The sequence below is a fragment of the Monodelphis domestica genome, chromosome 1, assembly GCF_027887165.1.
Source record: "Monodelphis domestica isolate mMonDom1 chromosome 1, mMonDom1.pri, whole genome shotgun sequence".
Taxonomy (NCBI): domain Eukaryota; kingdom Metazoa; phylum Chordata; class Mammalia; order Didelphimorphia; family Didelphidae; genus Monodelphis; species Monodelphis domestica.
This window is the reverse complement of record NC_077227.1, coordinates 90,701,623-90,716,432: the sequence shown is the minus strand read 5'-3', so window position 1 is coordinate 90,716,432 and position 14,810 is coordinate 90,701,623. Positions and strand designations below refer to the sequence as shown.

Here is a 14,810-nt window from a genome sequence, read left to right as displayed (position 1 = left end):
AAATATCTATGTCTTCCTCTCCCCTTTCTGGCCCCAACTCATTATTAATTAATTTGAGTAGTAGTAATAGTTTGCATTTACCTAATATTTTAAAGTTTATAAAATATATTACATTATTACCTTAAGATTGAGACCAAAATTCTATCTTTGTTACTTATTGACTGTGTCACAATGGGCAAGTAACAATCTCTCTAAGCCTCAATTTACTCATCTACATAATGCAAATAATATCTACAAATATTAATAATATGGAAATAGGTTTTGATCAATGTAAAACCCAGTGGATTTGTTCATTGTCTATGGGAGCGGGAAGAGATGAGGAGAGGGAAAGAACATAAATCATGTAACCAAGGAAAAATACTCTAAATTAATTAAATAAATAAATGAATTTTTTGGAAAAGAATGGAAATGATATCGATGGCTCCTACCTCACAAGTTTGTGATGAAATTCAAATGAGATAAATGTAGAATATGTTAAACTTAAAACACTTGCTATTTGTGGTCTCCAAAAAAACTAACATATTATTACCATTACTCTTACTTTCCATAAACAAAAAGAATTTTAGTTTTTTATCTTTATTATTAGATGAACATTCTGGAAGTCTATATCAAGTGATCAAATTATCACCACTATAGGTTTGTACCACAATCTAAAGAAATTCAACTCCTGTCATCAAAAACCCTACTTTAATCAGTCTACATAAGCAAGTTTCTACCTTTCCTAGAGTAATATTAAATAATAATGAATAATAGCATATTTATATAATGGCATATAGTTTGCCAAGTATTTTAATACCACTATAAGTAAGTCTAATCTTCAATATCCACAAATTAGAAAACTCAAGTTTCAATAAACAAAGTGACTTGCCCAAAATCACAAAGGTATTAACTGTCAGGGTTGGGACTTAAATTTGTGTCATCTGAATCTAAATCTGTGCCTTTTATACAATTTACTGATACATTTGATTTTCTATAATAATTTTTGGTATCTTGAACTTAATAACATCCTATATATAAAGAACAGAAAGAGGACTGTATGTGAAATCCCGAAACTTCACTACATATGATTTTTTTAAAGTACATTCTGAATTCCACATACCATTTCCAAGATTTTCAGTCTTAACTTCCTTCTGTTCTATGCACTTTTAAAAAAGCTTCATTGATATATTTTATTATTCATTTTTTGCCTCACTATCACTACCCACACTTCTATTCCATCAATAATTTTTTCTTATGAAGCCTTCCTTTCTTGAACTGTAAGAATAGTTAATTAAAACAAAATCCACATTCTTATGTTGATAAGAGGAGTTTTTCTTTATGATAAAATATTTTTGAAAGATTCTTCTCTTCTTTCTGTACATTTTACTCTGCATCAGTTCATACAAGTCTTCCCAAATTTTCTGAATATGTCCTTTTCATAAATTCTTTTGGTAAAATAATGGTTGTGTTCATATAGTAGAATTTATTCAGTCCTTTCCAACGAATGAGTACTACTTTAGTTTCAAGTTCTTTGTTATAGCAAATATCACGATGAATATAAAATCCAGCAACATGAGTCTCAAAGTTTTAAAATATAATCAGAAATTAATTTTGTTTTGCATAGTTTACAAGTTTTTTTCTGAGAGTTTTATATATGAGAAGAATAATATGATGGTTCAATTGACATAAAATGTGATTGCTGGTAAAAATATAGATATTAGGTCTTCATAACTGTCTCTAGATCCAACAGTGTATATATTTTTCTTTAATTTCCATTTTGAGTTAGAACATTCATAAAACAGGTATTTAAAAAGGATCTAAAACTTCCCCTCTGAAGTTGAAAAACATGAAATACAAAAATCAAATACAAAATACAAAAATTCATTCTCCAAAGGGGGAAAAAAAACAAATGACAAATCACAAGTTATATATCCATATTTCTATTGGCAAATGTGAAAAAGGATTCCAAATTCTAATCCTTCTATTAGTTAAGTTTAAAAAAAAACTTCTAAACATTTTACTTTATCTATTTACTATTTACCTTCATATAATATACTTTGAGGAATTAGGAAATAAGAAAAATAAATGATTGCAAAATGCACTTGGTATACTGACTCCATAATTAGAATTCTTTTAAAGAAAAACAATCATGATAACCAATTCAATATAACTAGATCCCTTCTATATCCTGCTGGCAGCCCATATTAACAATATTTTGTGAATGTAGACGTAAAACTGCTTTGAACCAGAAATATTGGGTAATAAGCCTGTTCACAAGTAATTCCCTAACTTATAGTAAATATGCATTTTTAAAAATGTTCCCTAAGAACATCCTAGTAAATGTGATATTAAATGTTCTTAATAAAATTTAAAACTTTTACAATATTAAGTAATTTGGCTAGGAAAATATTCATATATATATATGAGAATACAATTCATTTTCATTCAAAAATCATTTATTATGCACCTACTCTGCAAAAAGCACTATGGATACAACACAAAAATAAAAAGTCACAACCTTCAAGGATCTTACAGCTCTCCCATGGAAGAAGTCAATATGAAAACATGAGGAAGAAGAGAACACTAATAAGGAGCCATATCAGGAATGATTTCTTGGCAGAAATGGGGCCAGAATTGACCCAGGGAGAAGATAAGAGGAAGAGGTGAAAAAGTAACCCTTTCAAAGGAAAGCAGCCACATAAAATGGAATGTCAGTTCAGAAATGGGGAAGAGCAAAGCCAATCAGCTGAAAGAGTACTTAAAAGAGGTAATAATGCAGCAACAGATTGCTAATGTGTTATCCCTCTAAAAGGGCTGCCTGAACCCTTACTAAGAATGGCTTTAAAGCAATGTTGAAGAGTTAATAATTTATCTCTGAGAAAGCATAGAACCACTCAAAAGTCTTTATCAGGATCTATGCTTCAGATTATCTTGGCAGCTCTATACAAGTTGGAGGTGAAGAAGAGAAAGGTTCTAAGCAGAGAAACTAGGAGGCTACAGCAGTAAGTTAGACTTGAAATAGGGTGGTAGCTATGTCTGTATAAATAAAGAGGTGGATTTGAGAGAGGTACAAAGAGGTGGATTTTGGAGGTAAAATCTATTAAGACTTGGTAAACTGACTGCATTTGGGGGAAAGATAAGGAAGAGTAAAGAGTCAAGAATGACCAAAGACTGAAAAACTGAGTGACTTTAAGGATGAAGGATAGCATTAGCCAAGAAAAAATGGGTTATCTGGAAGAGAAAGTGGTTTGGATGAGAAAGAAGTTCAATTTGGTTCATACTTTTTGACCTACTTATGGGGATGTCCAAACAAGCCATCAGTGATGTAAGTCTAAAGTTAAGGAGGGAATCTGGATATATAGACAAAAATAACTGAGTCTATGAAATAAACTGACCAACTAAGACATCAAGACCACAAAGAAAGAATGTATAGAGAAGAGATTCTAAGTTACATACCTAATTAGGAAGTCAGAGAACAAGATGCTTGTCACAAAAGCCTAGAAAACAAAAATTAACCGGGAAGAGTGGACAATCAGTCATATCAGAAGCTATAAAAGAAAGACAGAAGTAAGAAAAAGTCTTTGGATTCAGAGCTTGAAAGATTATTGTTAACCTTCAAGTAGTTCCAGCTGACTGACAGTTTGAAAAGCCAGCCTACAGAGGGCTGAGAAGGAAATGAGAAGGTATGGAGCGCAGACAACAAGCTAGACAGCTTTTTCTATGAGTTTGCCTGTAAACAAGTAGAAAAATACAAGACAATGGTTTGGGAGTATGGTAGGGTCCAGGGAGGGATTTTTGAGAATGCAGAAGATCTGGGTATTGTTAGTAGGCTGAAGAGCTTTATGCATAAGGAAAATCAAAATTGGGAGGGGGAGTGAAGAATGACAGAGAAGCTGCCAGAGGACATGGAAAGAACATGGCAAGGGGAAAGACCATCTCTCTTCCAATATGGAAGTCAAGGAGAAAAAGGCTTAGAGGAGTTTTTAAAAATCAGAACTGAAGAGAAAAGAGCAATCATAAAAAAGCTGCCTTTTATTTCTAAGTAGGTAAGAAAAATAAGACAAGGGTAGGGAAGGGTTGAGGAATGAAGAAAAGAAGGGAATAGCTGCTCTGGAAAACACAGAAGAAAGTCAAATGAAGAATAAAGGGACAAATGATCAAACTGAGAGGCAGTATAGCACAAATTCCTAGCAGACATTCTGCATGTTTCTGTCACTTCCTCCAGCAACACATTGATAGAAATGGAGGAAACAGTTGATGGGAGTAACCTAGGGCTAGTGTTTGGAAAGGCAGAAGCATCAGTAGAACAAGATGCATGGAATCTGTAGAGGACAGTGTAAAGTGAAACTGGTTAACTACAGTAGCTAAGTGGTACAGGGGAATCTTGAGAACTAAATTCAAATCTAGACTCAAACACTTATTATAGCTGTGTAACTCCAAGTTTTTTTTTTAACTTTTTTTTAACTTCTGCTTGCTTCCATTTCCTCAGCTGTAAAGCAGAGATTAATAATAGCACCTACTTCCAGGGTTGTTGTGAGAATAAAATAACATTTTTCTGAGGCAACAAAGTAGCATAATGAATAGTACTGGATCTGAAGTCAGCAAGACCCAAATTCAAATTATGCCCCAGACAATTAACAGCTGTGTGACCCTGGACAAGTCACTTACCCACTGTCTGCCAGTTTCCTAATCTATAAAATGGAAATAATATCACATATCTTGAAGGGCTGTTATAAAAATCAGTGAGATATTTGTTACAGTGAAATTTGTAAATCTGCAAACCTTAAAGAGTTTTAAAGGGCAGGTAGGTGGTACAGTGGACAGAAACTGGGCCTGGAATCAGAAAGTCCTGGGTTCAAAACCAGTCTCCGACACTTATAAGCTGCAAGACCCTTTAAAGTCACTTAACTGCGGTTTGTTTCAGTTTCCTCAACTGTAAAATTAGGTTAATAATAGCAATTACCCTATAAGAGTTGATGTGAGGATCAAATAAGATATTTGTAAAACACTTAGCACAGTGCCTGCACATAGCAGGTACTATACATAAATGGCTAACTATTATCATTGTTGTTATAATAAGGTCAAGACTTCAAAGGAAAGAAAGGTAAGTCAGAAAGGTTTGAAGGACTATGAAAAATTAATGGAAATCATGGTAGGGCAAAGAAATGTTTAAGAGGAGTGAAAGGGGAAACAAGAAAGAACAAGGTGTAATTTTTTCAAGAGGATTCAGAGTTCAGAATCATTAAGGTAGAACAATTACCAAGAGTGAAATCAAACATCCCCATTCCTGGGTGTAGCTGAGGCAGAATGAAGGTGATGGTAATAAAAATTGAGAGGTTCATTGAATTAAGAGGCTGATGTTTGAGGGGTGCTCAAAATTAACTGAAAGCCCCAAATGAAGCCAGAAGTTGGGGTAGAGAGAAATAAAGAGCCAGATACCAAATACTTTGTGAGAGCTGATAAAATGACTTATGGATAGAAAAGTACCAATAACAAGGATGGAAGGAGACTCAAATGCTGAGAAATTAGGGCTAAGAAAAGGTCTAGCACTAGCAGTGAGCAGCAAGGAGTATGATGACTTCTCTTTGTGACCCAGTGTGCTGAGACCTAAGAAGCATAATACAAGAGACACAAAGTCCTAGAGAGGATAGCAAGGAATACAGTCTTCAGGTAAAGTGGTAAAGTTAGGCTTCTGTTAGTGCAAGAAGTCACTGTGGGAGCATAGTAAAAGGAAGAAGGATAAGACAATGGAAAGTTTATTAATGACAGAACAGAGGATTCCAGAATGCACAATGGAAGGATAGGACAGAATAAGCTGTGTTAACCTATAACTTCACATTTTAGTATAAAATAGCCAACAATTCATTATCAAAACATTTATTCAAACATTTTTCTGAATAGAATGACACAAATTTGGTTCATATGCTGTAAGTAGAAGAAAGAAACAATCTCTCAACTATAAGAACCAATCAAAATGTATAACAGCAGTCCTTTCTGCTTTATTTTTACTTTTATTAAATAAGGAGTACTATTTATATATCTATTGGCCATTTCAAGTATTAGATCCTGATACAATCTAACTCAAAGCATAAATGTGATATCCAAGAATATGCATAAATACAAAAGTATTATGTCCTGTTTAAAAATTAGACAAAATTTTTCATTAAATTATGTAAAAATAACTTCTTTGAATAACCAAAATCTGCTTCTCATTCTTATTACATATCTGTTACTTTCTATGCCTTTGATTTTTCACTACAGCTGCCAAAACTTTCATGCATTAAAAATTACATTTCTAGTGACCCTTCTCTTCACTCTTTAACCTACACACTGCAATGCTTCTCAAATTGTCAGGAGACAATATTTTTTTTTTCATGAGTAACTATGGTTGTTTTGTAAAATAAAATCTCCATTTACAGTTTTAGCACTTATCAAATTAAAATGCAACTCAATGTGAAACTTTAAGTATATCCAGAAATTTAAAAGCATTAAATTTTGCTAAGATTTTAAATTGAATTATGGATATCTTTAGACTTTTCCCCCCTAATTTTGGCATATATTTATGTTTTTTCTAATTGACTTTTAAATCAATGTGAATATTTAGTTTTTAAGAAAAAGTACCATCTATAAGTATATAATACTTTGAAATTTAGCTCCAAACAAAAACTAAAATTCTACTTTTTAATATTCTGTTATGAAAAAAGTGGCATTCATAAGAGCTAAAGATATAATAACTACATCACTCATCAGAAAAGATCCTCTAGACATTCACTTGCCCCTTGAACCTTCTCACTTTGGACCATTCCTCCTTATCAATGCCAATTCTTTTCCCCCAAATGAGTTCTTTCCAGGCCTCCATTGGGGGGGTGCGGGGGGGGGGTGTAATTTAGCCCTAATGGCTCTGCTTCTGACTTTTAGAACTTTGTCATCATGTCTTGGGTGCCATCTCATCACAGAACTTTCCTTAGTGCCTGGTACCTCCTCACCCTGGAACATACATTGACCTCTGCAATCTTCTCACCCTAGAGCAACTTCTCCATTTTGGCAATTCCATACCTGGAACATAATATGATCCCTTTGTCTCAGTTCCCCATTCCCCTAGTTTTTAGCTTTCTTTTGTGGTCTTCAATTCAAGCTCCTTGAGGGCAGGGATCATCTTTTTTGTTTATATTTGTATCCTTAACGCATAGCACAGTTCTTGGTATATAATACATACTAAATTCTTAGTGCCTTGCCTTATCTGATCTTTAACAGAAATATAAATGAAAAGGACTCTCCACCTACCCCCAAACAAAATTCAAGATTTGAGAACCAAAATTCATAACCTCTGCATCTACTAATTTCATTTGGAGAACAGAGAGACATAAATGGAAAATGAAGACCATTTGTCAAATTAAATCTCTAATAGGTCTATAGTAGTTAAAAACACTTTTTGTTAGTAGAGATCTCAAAAATAAGAACTACAAACCAGAAAACATTATGAATACAATGAGCAACATGCCAAGTTTGTCGATTAGAAGAATCTAAATTAAATAACACAGTGGATAAAAGGCAAGGTTTAAAATTTAGGAAGACCTGAGTTCATATACTTCCTCAGCTACTTACTAGAGGTGTGGCCCAAGGCAAGTCACTTAGCATTGGTTTCCTCATCTGTAAAATGACAGAGTTGAATTTGGCCTCTAAGATCTATTCTAGCTTGAAACCCCAGGATCTTTTTTTTTTTTTTAAAGATTAGGATACTGGAAGCAAGGAATATGTATGAAAACTCTAGACTAAAGGCCAAATCTCCTAGTTTCTTTAAAAGCAAAAGCAATATGAACAGAAAAATAATATAAATGATATTCCATTTGGGGAATAATTTCATCATAGTGCTTGCACTAAAGTAGACTATAAAGCTAAGAGTAAATGCTGAATCCAAATGTATTTCTGCAATCAAAAACATATTTCAACTAAACTGCTCCTGAAAAGTGGAGGCACTGTGTGACCACAGATGCTGTCTGCATTTACTTAGCCAAAAACACTAGTCAACTACTATTTCCAAAAATATTATTCAAGATTTTACTGGCAACTAAACAGTTTTCTAATTGGCTTATATCATCACAGAAATCTAAGGAGGTTTCATTACCTTTTAACTACAAAGTGAATAAACTGCTATTAGAACTATCCCAGACTTATTCTACTTAACAAAGTATTAGCTACAATTTGTAAATGATCACAAATAACTTATACCTGCATATTTTCTGTAATTTTCAAAAGTAGCTATCATATTTTTAACTGGCAATTGAAGATAAAAACTTATGGCTGGACAATTTGGAAAAAATGGCATGTATGCTTTTAAAATATCAAACCAATTTATCCTTCAAATAAAAATAGTAGGCTGACAGTCAGGATATATTCTGTTTACTTATACTAAAGAAGATCAGCATGTAAAGTCATAATTGAAGTACTCTGGTAAAATATTTCCAAAAGGCCTTCATTAAATCTTTCATGGATTTAAAATATTCATCATACAAAATAACAAGGCAACAAAAGTCTTGATACTGTATTCAAACAAACACCATTTTTAAAAATTAAATATTTTTCTGGGTATCTATGTCTTTATAGGAAATAGAAATTCTCTCTAAATGTAAAAATAGGTTAATATAATTCATCTATTTCAGAGGAATGTTTGGACAATGAAAACTACCAACTAAAGTGCAGAGTATTTTCTATACTAGAATTAGATTTTTTTACATTATTTTAATGGAAAAATAAGATTTTTAAAATTCTTAATAAAACTATCCAGTGGTAGCTCTTTCCTCTAATCTTCACTTTACTTGTTAATGCTGTGGCTAAGACAAAGCAAAAGCATGTGCTCACAACGGTGTCTCTGTGTCACACTGTGTTAAGTCTTACAATAGTAACTTTTTCATTATTATTTTATTTATCATGGTGACATATGATCAATGATCTTTGAGGTTACTATTCTAATTGTTTTCGGGCTCCATGAATTTCATTTATATAAAATGATTAATTTAATCAACAAATTTTGTGTGTGTTCTGATTGCTGGCTCCACCAACCAGCCATTTCCTTGTCTTTCTCGCTCTCCTTGGGGCTCTCTTTGAAAAATATTACATATAAACTTAGAAAAGAAATTAGCAAGGTTTGAGAGAATTGATTCCAATTTTGAAATAGGTTCTATTATGGGTAAAATACTATCAAATCACAGAGCACACTACAAAGAAATTTTCATGAAAGAAAGTCAATCTATGCAGCAAATTTCACTGTTGTCTTATTTTAAGAAACTGCCACAAACACCTCCAAAATCAACAATGACACCACCCTGATCAGTCAGCAGCCATCCACCTTCCAACAGCAAGATTAGGACTTGCTGAAGGCTCAAATGGTTAACATTTTTTAACTATGAATTATTTTTTCATTATTGCTATGTACATTGCTTTATTAGACATAATATTATTTCACACTTAATAGACTATAGTTTTCTCTGTCTGGGAAACCCAAAAATTCATGCAACTAATTACTGAGATGGTCTGGAACCCAAATAGAAATATCAATGGAGTATGCCTGTATTTCTCTTCTTCTCAGCTCTCATTATATCTATCATCTTATTTGTTTATTCAAATAAACATATAAACTCAGATAATCTCTAAAGTTATTTCCAGAACTGGGAAATTTAAGAATCTAATTAACACATTACCTCAATTTGTACTCCTTTTTCAGAAATGTTCAGTAAATATTTCTATTATTGTCAGGAGGGTTCTATACAAATGACAATATATAATTAGCATCTTCAAAATTATGGTTCTGTTATATTTTCAGACATTAAAGTAGTTTTTATTATTGTTAATAATAAAGTACAAAAAGAAGTGTATTGGTTAAATTATAAAGTGACCATAATTTGTAGTTTCTTGCCATCTGTAACATTTCTCCCAGTTCCCAAAAGTGTATCAAAGAAGGATTTTAATATAATTAACTAGATAATAATTGACCTATGTAGTCACTGTAAGAAATAACAAATGATATTTTGTACATAGTAAGTCACAATTATTTATTGATTTTATATTTTAAATAAGGCTTTTTTCTCTGGATTTCAAATAATTAGTTTAATTAAAATATTAAGTATAAAATATGATCCCACATCTGAATGAAATAATTCTAAACATTATAAAGAGAATACTGTTTTAGAGAGAAAACACAATATTGTTTCTTACTTATTTCTTACCAAATAATATTGTTTCAAATCTGAAATGATCAGGCACACAAGCACCAGTGCTCGTTAGAACAGATTATCAAAACTAAGAGTACATTAAGGAGAAAAACTTAGGGAAAATATGGGTAAGGTAATAACCACTCACTTAAAAATATTATGGATGGGGCAAACCTACATTACCTCTTTTACTTTTCCAGAAGGTGGTTGCCAATTTGCTACCAATTTCTGGCAGTTTGCTAAGTACCTAAGTACTGAATAACAACCTCCTATCCCCAAGACAACAAAGTTCTACCAAAACAAGTGTCCAGTTAGTAAGCATAGATTAAAAAAAAAAAAGCATATTACATGCAAAAAAAAAGAGACTTTCTCCCACTGATACTTGTAATAAAGAGGATTAATTAGATGATACTTAAAGATCCTTGTAGCTCAAACATCATCCTATGATTCTATATAATATAATTTAGTAATATGTAAAATAGTTTTCACATCAGTTTTTTGATTACTGGTTTTATTAGTATTTTTAAAATTTGTCAGGTAAATATATTTAAAAGAATGAAATATTTTCAATGTGATTTTTAAAATTTTCAATCAGGGAAACTCATCTTGAGAAACTATTATCTTTAAGAAAAACAAAATGGAATCTTTAAGAGTCAACTGCATTTGAAAAAGTTCATTTTAAATCTCTGCAATAATAAACAATTTGGAGCCAGTTATTTAAAATCTACCAAATCTTTTAATTTCTTCTGTGGATGATATGATTTAAATGAATTTCTGCCTGCTCTTGGTCTTCTATCTGAATTTCTGTACTAGTTCATCATTCTTTCTTGTCAAGGAAACAAAAAACACAGAAAAGAAAAAATCTGGACACCAAAACATTTTATCCTTCTTGACAATATAATTCCTTAAGTCCTCCAAAATTATTTTCTTTCTATGCTAATATTTAGAAGCATAAGATTAAGCTATTGACAAGTACTTATTAACCATCTCCTATGTACTAGGCACTAGGAATACAAGACCAAAGAATAAAACAATTCCTACTTGAAAGGAGAAATGGGGAAATACAAGTACATATAAATAAACATCTACAGCATAAAGTTAATAAAGACAAATATATACAAAGTAGTTCAAAACAAAGTAATTCATTAGGAGTGAGGGCACAAGAAGTTGAATGGGAGATCAGGAAAGGTTTCGTTCAGAAAATGCTACTTTTGCTATCTATAAGTCTTTAAAGAAGTTAAGGCCTGAAGCAGAGAGAAAGAGTAAAGTCCAGGCACATGAGAAAGCCAGTGCAAAGATTCAGAGACAGAGGGTGGAATACTGTGTGTGAGGAACAGGGAGAAGACCAGTTTGGCTACACAGAGAGTATAAGAAAAGGAGTAATGTCTAATAAGGTTAGGAGAGGCTCAGGTTATTGTCTGAAGTGAAGGGCTTTCCAAGGCAAAGTTTATATTTTATCTTAGAGGTAATCAGAATCCATTGATTCAATAGGAAAGTATCATGGTCAGATATACACTTAAGTAAAACTACTTTGACAGCACTGTGAGAAGAGGGGATTTGCGGCAGGGAGATCAGTGAGGAGATCACTGCAGTCATCTAAGAGAGAGTTAATGAAGGCCTGAATTATATTGGTAACTGTTCAATAAGGGCAAAAGGATAAATGGAAGAGAGGCAGTGAAGGTAGAAACACCAGCATTTGACAACTGATTACATACGTGGTTTGAGGGAGGGATGAATCCAGGAAAATGAGAAAGTTACAAAACAGTAACTGGAAGGATAGCACCATCCATAGAAATAGAGAAGTTTAGTTGGTGGCAGGCTGTAGAAGAAAAAATAATGATTTGTTTTAAAGATAGCATGAGTTGTCTCTGGGCCATCCAACCTATAATGTTCAAGACAATCAATGATATGGCACTGAAACTCAAGGGGAGAGACTGCACCTGGAAGATCTGATCATTTGAGATCATTTGAACAGAGATGATAATCAAATCATAGGGCATAATGAGATTTCAAAGGAAGAGAGTACAGGATTAGAGAAGAGAGCCTAGGATAGAACCTAAATTGAGGGGATCTGATATGGATGATGAGCCAGAATAGGAGAAAGAGTTGTGGTCACACAGGCAAACCAAGAGAAAACAGTGTCACAAAAACCTGGAAAAGAGAAAGATTCCAGAAAAGCATGGTCCATAGTATAAAAGCCAGCAGATAGGCAAGAAAGATGAGGACTGAGAAAAGAGTATCAAATTTAGCAATTAGGACAAGAATCTTATGCAGGTACCTTTGCAATGGAAATAGGAAGATAGTATTATTGGTAATAGCTTCATCTCTCTAGCCAATCACAATTTTAAAATAAATAAATAAATAAAGGTTGTAGTCCTGGCTCTACCACTACCCAATTGCAGTGTATTAGGAAAATCACTCAATCTCTGAGTCTGTACTAATAATAGTTTTTATATAAGGCTCCAAGGTTTGAAAAATATAACCCAATCTTATTTGATAGTACTGTACTGAGTGGTAAATACTATCATTGTCAATAGCTCTATGCATCTCATACATTCTTTCCAGAGATATCAACCATTTCCTTATCCCTTCTTGCCTGAACTATTGCAATAACATTTGAATTGGATTCTTGCCTCAAATCTCTCTCCTTCCCTCATTGATCCTCTCCACAGATCGTGAAGAGTAAATCAAACTTTGTCTATCAATCAGCAAATTTTAAATTAATCAGTCAAAAAAACTTAAACACCCTTACTTAACAATAAGAGAGTTCCAAAGTCATGTACTAAAGTGGATGACAACTCCAGAGGCCACTGCCCCACCCCTTGCACAGTACTAGGCAAATTGAAAGACTCTGTAAAGTGCAGGAAGGAACAAGAAAGGTCATGGGAAAAGGTCTAGAAAAAGTCCTGAACTTCCTGTCCAAGATATATTGTGTCTTAGAGTCACCACATCCCCGTTGCCAGGTACTTCTCTTAGAGGAAAAAGGCCTGTAATTGAATTTGGTACCTGTGGGTCAGTTTGACTAGAACAAGTTTCTTTAGAAGAACGAGATTTCCTTGGGGCTGGAATTGGTTTTTGGGTGGGAGGACATTTCCTTGGGGCTGGGATTGGTTTTTGGGTAGGAGAAGGAACAGGAGACACTGGGATTTCAGAAGTTTGGAATTCAGGAGAAGGGTCTTGAGGATTAAGTTCAGCCAAGATTTGCAGACCATGAGAGAACAAGTCTGTTAGCTGAGCTATAGGAAAGGTGTTTTCCATCTCCATTTCGAGGGAGGGGATTTCCTCATTTAGAGGTTCAGAAACAGGTTTGTCAGGTTCAGGCCTGTTTTTGGTGGGGTCAATATTTGCCAATTGATCCTATAAGAAGCACTTTAAATTATCCAATTGGGTTTGTATGTTCTCCTGTATTTTAGCTTCAAATATTTTTTTATGTTTTCCTGTATTTTAGTTTCAGATTTTTTTTTTGTTTTTCTATACTTTAGCTTCAGATTTTTACACAATTTCCTGTATTTTAGCTTCAGATTTTTGCGTGTTTTTCTGCCAGCTTCAAATTTTTTCAAGTTAGCATTTCTTATCACAGTATTTAGGAGTATAAAAATGAAATGACATAATAACATAAGAAATTGGAGGTATGAGACTTCCAGTCAAGATGGCTGCTTAGAAGCTGCAAAAGTTCAGACCTCTGAAAACCCTTCCTTACCGATCACAAACTGAATGCTCCTAAGGGACTGAAATTCAAACTTAACAACAGGACAGAGCCAGGGAACCCTCCTTCTGGACTCAAATCAAAAGGTACGCCCCCCCCCCCAAAAGCCAGAATCCTAAATCACTCAGGTCTAAGGGGAAGGCAGAAGGAAGGTCCCAGGACCCCTCCCCCCCATCCCAGAACGCTGAGCCCGCAGCAGCAGCAGGAACTTCATGGCCGGCAAAAGGACCTCAGGGCCGGCTGTTCTGAGGGACGCACCTTGAAAGCAACCTGGGCCAGTCTCGAGGCATCCAACACAGACGGCAGGGAAGCAGCCTGAGAGAAACAGGGGGAGTCTGTAGGCCCCTGGCTGGGTCCTTCCATAGGAGTCTCACTGGAGGTTTCTGCTTCAGGGCACATCCAGTCGAACCCAGCTGAACCTAATCCCATCAGGAGTCCTCAGAGCTCAGGGAGGCCAGGACCCACCCCCCTTAGAGTACAGGACCCTCTGAAAGGACAGGAACCTCAGGGTCAGCAAAGGCATTGAGGTACCTTGTGGACAGTGCTGTGCCATGCTCAGAGTGTGGAAGTAAGGCATCGGAGAAGCAACTGGAGGGAACTGAGAGCAGTAACACCTGAAACGCCAGCAGGCAGGGGAAGGCAGACCCTGGGCTTCTTCAGGAAGACAATGCAGCTGCGGAGAACAGACAATTTGCCTGGGGCTAAAGCCTCAGACCATCAGACAGATACACTAAGAGCCAGTCCTCCTCACTCAGATTTCTGACTGGAAAGGGGAAGAAAAACCACAGAGATGGCAAACAGTACAGAAGAGCAAAAGCCTCCAAACACCAAGAAAAGCAAGAAGGGGGTGACTTTGGACACATTTTATGGAGCAAAAATACAAAATACAGAGGAGACAGAAGAGGAAACACAAACAA

At 34.4% G+C, this 14,810-nt stretch overlaps 1 protein-coding gene across 18 annotated transcripts in view; it reads right to left on the bottom strand.

The window, feature by feature from the left end:
• Positions 1-14,810, bottom strand: part of ATE1 (arginyltransferase 1) — a 256,370-nt gene that overhangs the window by 190,345 nt on the left and 51,215 nt on the right. The gene's annotated exons all lie outside the window — the stretch shown is intronic.